Raw genomic sequence first — 7467 nt, 5'->3', positions numbered from 1 at the left:
ACCGAACTTTCTACAAGCAGTGGAAAAGATGAACAAAAATATCACGAGTGTTATAGAAAAAAATTGGCACAGTTCTGTAGGCAATTCATGTCCAAACAACACAGCTACAGGCAATGGGCCAGCGAATTAGTGAAGCGGAAGAGATGATTGCTATGGTAGAGATGGCATCTACATCCGCAGACGCAATAATAACACCTTTGGATGCATGACATGGCAGAACACGTTACATATGTCCTTTTTCATTTGTAACATTGTGCCATTTAACATTTCAAATAACCTCACAGAAGCGAAACAAATAGTGTGTGGTATGTATAGCTGTGTTGCTTGGACATGAATTGCCTCCAGAACTGTGCCAATTGTTGTGTCTATAACACTCGTGATATTTTCAGTCATCTTTTCCACTGCTTGTAGAAAGTTTGGTTCCAATTTGGCAAAAGTGTTGGTGCAGGTCTCCATGTTAGTTGCACACCCTGTACAACCTCCAGTGTCAGCATGGCAGAGCACATGGATGACCTGGAAAACCGAGGGCGCAGATGCAACGTGGGAGTGGTAGGCCTACGACAGAGGGCGCAGAACCAGGAAAATTCTTTGAAAAGTGGATTCCGGATTACCTCCAACTAACCGCTAAAGCTGGGTGCATTAAGCTGGATCAGGCTTATCGGTCTCCTGCACAGAAACCAGGACCAAATCAATGTCCCAGACCAGCAATTATTAAGTTTCACGACTTTACTGATAAACAGTGAGTTATGGATGCAGCTCATCACAGTGCACCTAAACGTTCACCTAAGGTTTACTTCTTCAATGACTTTTTGGCAGCATTGATAAAGAAACAAAAGACTTTTGACAAGGTGAAAGCTCAGCTGAAGGAAAAGAAAATTGAAGGACAAGAAAACCTGGTAGTTTGTTAAAATAAAAAAGCTTTCTTTCTCTGATGTGCTGCCTGTATTGTGTTTGTTTTACTGTACTTTATAACCTGGTATTGACTTCAGTTATTTAGTGTTAGTGATCAGTTGTGCAAAACTTTTCTCTTTTTTCACAAATGGTTAATATGTTGCATATAATTAGTGAATGAATGTATGTGTTCTGTTGATAGGTTATAGACTTTTTACTGTTCTCAGCTGTTTTTCACTTTAACTGGATGGTCCTAAAATGTCTACAAATGCTTAGTGGGGAATGCATACTAATAGTCTGCTGATAGTCAACTATAGATTAGTTGACGATCAACAGATAAGCTATAGACTATAGTAAACTAAAGATTTAGTGAAAAACCAACAGATACTAATCATTCATTTGATGAGTTTGAGACCTCTTGTGAGTAAGGATTACATGCTCTTGATCATATGTTGACTTTTAACCAACGAATTGATTTTGAGTAGTTGGTAGACAGCTTGCAACAACATTTGAAACATGTTATTAACCAATATTCAACTAACTATCTGTAGCTTGTGTCACAATCTGTGACACAATCTACAGATAATTAGTTAAATATTAGTTAATAACATGTTTCAAAATACATTGACAGTCAACGGGCACTTTTTATAAACACCTCAACACATGAAATGCACCTTATAGTCTTCAGGCAGTTAGCTGAATGTATGTTACTTGTCTGTTGAAACGGTGTTGTTGAATGTCAACTGAAACACTGTTGACATGCGAGTGATTCGATACTGATAACTTGTAGAGTGTCAACAGATGGACTATCAAAATGAAGTGTTACCTACATTTATGCTCTCAAAGTCTTCTTCAAATGATAGCTTGTGATACCTTCACCTCTGCCTTGTGGAGGTTGTTGGTGATGTCACTGATTTGTTTTTGGGTTTTTCTTTATACCTCTCACAATGTTTCTGTCATCAACTGGTGTTGTTTTTTCTTGGCCGGCTTGTTCCATTTCTGGTTGTTAGTACACCAGTGGTTTCTTTCTTTTTCAGGACATTGATGTATTGGCTATGCCCAATGCTTGTGCACTGGCTCTGATTAATTTTCGGTCTTTTCTCAGCTTCAGAATGGCTTGCTTTTCTCCCATAGACAGCTCCCTCGTCTTCACGTTGGTTTATCCACTTTTAATAACAAATGCAGTCTTCCCAGGGCTCAAACCAAGAGAAGACATTAGAGCTATTAATTGCTTAATCAATTTAACAGGGCACACCTGGGCAACTAGAAACACCTGTCAGTCACATTACACATTACACTATCCTATCCCCCCGATTGGATTTCTCATCATTTGGAAACCACTCCCTGCTGCCCAGGATGGCCCCACATGGACAGCCTAAAGTGACTTGAGATTACTGTGGATGGTACCACTTGGAACCCATGAAGATGGATTTGGAACTGTTCAACTGATTTGAAGAGTTTTGCTATGATGGCTTAGGACTACAATTCCCATGAACAGTTTTACACTCAAGTCTCCATCAGTGAACAGTTGATAACTTCAACAACATAGACTTCATGTGTAAACTATAATGAACTTTGTGGTTACACAGTTGTACTTTTTGATCATACAGTATACAGTTTAAAAGGGAATTATTTATAATCGCATTATCTGGTGTCACCCAGATGAGGATGGGTTCCCTCTTGAGTCTGGTTCAAGGTTTCTTCTTCATATCATCTCAGGGAGTTTTTTTCTTGGCACCGTTGCCCCTGGCTTAGGGATAAATTGTGCCAAGATGATGGGGCAAAAACATCATGATCCAGATGTGCAAAGTTGACATATCGCAGAAGACTTGCAGCTATAACTGCAGCTAAAGATGGCTTTACCAAGTATTGAGCCAGGTGGGTGAATACTTATGCACCCAACAAATGCCTTCTTTAGTTAACTTTTGTGTCACAATAAAAATATTTTGACTTCAATACATATGTTAAACAAAATGTGTAAATAAGCTAGTAAAAACATTTTTTTTTCCAGTTACAATTAAAGCAGGGTATCCAAACTTTTTGTTTGGGGTTAGTCAGAGAAAAAAAAAATACAGGCCACAGACTCTCTTTAATAACACGAAAAAAGAAATAACAAGTGCACGTGATTACCATTACTGATGCTGCATTTGAATTCAACTCAGTAGGTGGGTTTTAAACATTTTCTGCTGAATGCTTGACAGAATTGTATAAACAAAGATTCTGCAGATTTCACTCACCAGGTAATTAGATCTCAGTGACTTAGATTGTGGCATGGTTGTTGGTGCCGGACTGGCTGGTCTGAGTATTTCAGAAACTTGTAATGGTAAAATCAAGCATTTCCTGTGTTTCTTGCTATTTCCTTGGTTTTATCCAAGAGGAAAGTTACTGGTGCTAGTAATTTGACTCATGCATAAAATCCAAAATCCAAGATGAAGATTGATGTATTTATTTTTGAACAAAAATGAAACAAAGAAAAAGAAACAAAATATTCTTTAAAAATATGCTTTATTACATAATACTCCACGGTCAAATGCAGTATATCACAAAAGTCACAGTTCGTTCATTTACCTGCAAAATCCATTTCAAACGCTTCTAATCTACTTAATATTGGTTGCAATGCACACACAAACAGAGAGCCACTAGACTGACCAACAATATAGTTTTTATCAGCCATGTAAGCTTCATGGTATGTTACAATTCAACATGTTACCTAATGTTTGAATGAGCATTTACCTGCTATCCCTGAACTTCTTGTTCATCTAGTGTTAGGTAGTTATCTAGCTAGCTGGCAAAGCTCAGCAAGGTTTTTTTTTTTAATAGTATATTTATTGGATTTTCACCAATTAACGAACAACAACCACAAAAAAGAGAACATTCATTAATCAGAAAATAGAATAAAAAAATAAAATAAATTTAAAAAATAAAAAAAGACAGCTCATTTCAGTTGTTAAAACAGTTTCAGAATACAAAAGCATACTTCACACTAGCCTAAGGGGTGGTATGCATGGTCTCAATCATTGAAATTCATGCAGCATAATAGCTGAGACACCGAGATCCAAGTACTTTAAAAATGGTTCCCGTACTTTATAAAAAATAATCAGTTTTGGAGTGAGAAATACATGTAAGGTATTCCAGTGGTACTAGCTCAATTAATACTTTTTTGCCAGCCTTTCTCAGAAGGTAAACTTGGACCTGCCCTCTGTAGCCTAGCTAACTGCCATGTATTGAGTGTGACAGGATTAACACAGCTTCCATTTATATCCTTAAGACTTTTAAAGAATAATAAGTCTTGCAATGGATATTTAGATAAGTACGTTTTGATATCTAACCAAATGGAGGGGTCATCTTTTATTATCCAATCATAGATATACTGTAGGTGGGCGCTCAACTGATATATTCTAATATTGAGTCCAAAACACATTAATACAAACCATTCTTCTCTAGGCCATCAGCAGCACATCTGAACAGTCTGATTATGTGTGACAAACTTTATATTGACCATTTCAAAGTTTGTTGCGAATATCAAAATAAGAAAATTCTCTCAGGTAGTCAATACCTGTCCAAAAAAAAAAATCACTACACTGGCAGCACAGAATTCTTTTACAGTTCAATTAACTACAAATAATTGCAGTTTCTCCCTAGGAAGATATGGGGGGGACAAACTTGACCAACTGTATAACAGTGAAAGAACATTTTAAATTATTGCCCTATGCTGAGGCCAAGATTGACCTTTAAAAACAGTGCCACCTCCCCTCAAAAAAGAAAATAACTTTTAGCTATCTTGTTCAGTATTTCTTGACAGTAAAGGGGATGAGCTGGTTGTTGCTTTTCATTTCAATGATCTTTTCTGCCACTTTTTTTTTCTGACAAACTTGGGCTAGTTTCAAAAGTCTGTATTTACCACTGAACTGGTCTAGGACACTTCTGTCCACTATCTAAAAGTGTCTCTGCAATTGCTGCCGTGTCTTTCACAGCATTTTTTTAAACTCGAGCTTTCTTGAAAGCGGTCATCCTGAAGCCTCTCTGCACAGGTTTGAGGATCCGCTGATATCTTCTCACCACTTCTGAGATGGTAGCAACTGAAAAATAAAAAAATATATTAATGTGAATAAATGGCATGGCCCCCCAAGGATTGTTGCGTTGTCTCAGTTGCAGGGTGAGTCATAGTGTTTCCCACATATTTTCTTTTTAAAAGGGAGGCTACAACTTGGATGAACGTGTGTGTGGCTTACCGTTTGTTTTAGAACATTTGTTGTATTTAATAGTAGGTAGTGTGCCTGTGTGCACAGTGTGCCGGTTTAGTTATGATTATTTGCTGATTATTGGTTTAAAAAAAAAAAAAAAAAAAAACATATTGGTGGTAAAAACTGGTGAGAACATTCTTTATCTTTAATTATTCATTACAGGTTCAGCTCATCCAGCTATAATAGTAAGCGCATGGTGTGTCTCTAATTTACTTTATTTATTAAATAATGTTTGTAAGAAACCTGTAGTAAAACTATATTATGAATATAAGTTAGATACTGATCAACACTGATTGAAGAAAAAAAAAATAGTAGAGAAATCTGGGATACTGGCTGTTACAGGACAGTTAAGCTTTTGACATGTTGATTTCATGTCATTCAAAAAATGTTCCGATGCATGTGGTTGTGTCTCAATTGAAATTATCATGGCTACACTACATACAGTATGTGTCACCAACCTACACCCCAACCACGATGAAGAGTACATTGGTGATAAGAGTGATCACGATTGGTCAACGGGATAGTGTGCACTATGCCTCAAACCCAGTATAAAGCACTAAGCTCAAAATAATAACCTAAATAACTAATACCTAAATAAATACAGCATGTGTCTTAGTTTACTATACCTCATGCTCCTTGTCCTTTTGACCTCTTTGCCTTTTTGATTTCCTTCTTTCTATTCTTGCTTCTCTTCTCGTCCTTCTTCTTTTTATGCTTCTTTTTCTTCTTTTCCTCATCAGAAGAGACAGAGGTAGAGCCTGAGCTGGAATCAGAGCTTGAATCAGTGATGGAGTCAGTGCTGGAGTCCAACTTCTTGGCTTGTGGCTCCTCATCTCCAGTGTCCATTATCTCCATGTTCCCATCTGTCAAATGATAAAACAACAAACAGAAATAAACTTTATAGTGAAACCTTGGCTCTGAGCCTAACTCCACCCACTGCATAATTTTGAAAAATGGTAAAAGTGGGCAAGAGGCTGAGGAAGGGGCGAAAAGATGGTAAGCATACCTCCTCCGTGCCTTTGCCCAGGTAAAATGCATGCACTGCTCCCATTGCCTAACATGAGAAAAAATAATATGGAAAGTTTGGCAATCATAGTCAGTCATAGCTGAAATACTGTTTTGGTACAGGTATGTTGTGGCAGAATGGAAAGGTTGGCCACAATAGTCACTCATAGCTGAAATATTGTTATGTTGTGGCAGAATTCTTTTGAAGCCACACAGGTTCTGGGGAGCCATCTGCTCCACCTGTACAAACCTTGCTCTTGTGCAGACGTCTCTTCAAGCTGCTTCTTGAGTAAGCCATTTTCCTCCTCCAGCTCTTCCACCTGAGACTGGAGTATCTCAGTTTTTTTTCCAGAAAATGTGCTGTTTGACAGGCTTGAGATTTTCCACCTTACCAGCTGCAAAATATGACATGAAAAATTAGGAATGCATGTCAGTGGAGTAGAGGGGGCAAACCTTGTAGGCACAGAGTCAACAGTTTTTTTATGCATTATATAATTTGATCAACAAGACGACAGACTGCAGAAATGTCAACTGGTCACCCTCACTAGCATAGAATCAATGAAAATCTGGTTAATAGGCAACAACATTAATCTGCACTTGCAGGCATTAGGTCTCTGAGAGAGCCAGTGTTCCTTAATATGTTTTAAATATATGTTTTAATAAAATTCCTAACTTACAAAAGTGAGGCTAGATCAACAACTGGTCTACCCAATAGAAATACGGAGGAAGGAGCTCTGAAGGAGAAGATTCAAAGTAATGTTAGTGATAGCGTGTTAAAAATTGAACTGAATGTTAGCTATCTTTCCACCAAACAGTGTAGCCTAGCATACTACCTTGGGACCAGTTAGCCCACCTAGTTATATTAACTTTTGCCTAAGCTGTGTTCAGACCAAACGCGGAATTTTTTTTTTTTTTTGACTTTGTATGCAATCGAGCCGCACAAAAAAATCAGACTCACGTTTGGTCTGAACACAGCTTTAATCGTAGTTGGTCAGGATAGTCAGCATATCTAGAGTTTGAAGTTAGCACAATAACGCCAACTACTTTTAAATTTATAATCATAACTTAGCACTTTCGTGTATGGAATCTTGTCCTTCTTCTCCCTCAGTATACCCCCTCCGTGCCTTTGCCCAGATAAAACGCACGGTACCCAGCGCACTGCTCCCATTGCCAGGTGAGGGGCGGTGCACTGAACGCACATGATCAAATCTGCAATGTGATGCTGTAAAGAAAAGTGAGATAGCAATATTGGTTCACATGCAATGAACCAGTGTGAACCAATTGGAGTAATAAGGACTGTTTCTGAAAAACACAATGTTTCCTAAGA

At 37.8% G+C, this 7467-nt stretch overlaps 1 long non-coding RNA gene across 1 annotated transcript; it reads right to left on the bottom strand.

Annotated features, from left to right (window-relative positions):
• Positions 1 to 3400: 3400 nt before the first annotated feature.
• Positions 3401 to 6552, bottom strand: LOC113537232 (uncharacterized). The gene is made up of 4 exons (XR_003403736.3): positions 6391 to 6552; positions 6142 to 6189; positions 5762 to 5998; positions 3401 to 4970 (listed from the first exon to the last, which is right to left on the bottom strand). It is a non-coding gene; the product is annotated as an uncharacterized LOC113537232 (long non-coding RNA).
• Between the last annotated feature and the right edge of the window lie 915 nt (positions 6553 to 7467).

This window comes from Pangasianodon hypophthalmus, chromosome 26, assembly GCF_027358585.1.
Source record: "Pangasianodon hypophthalmus isolate fPanHyp1 chromosome 26, fPanHyp1.pri, whole genome shotgun sequence".
Classification (NCBI taxonomy): Eukaryota; Metazoa; Chordata; class Actinopteri; order Siluriformes; family Pangasiidae; genus Pangasianodon; species Pangasianodon hypophthalmus.
This window is presented reverse-complemented; position numbering and strand designations above follow the sequence as displayed.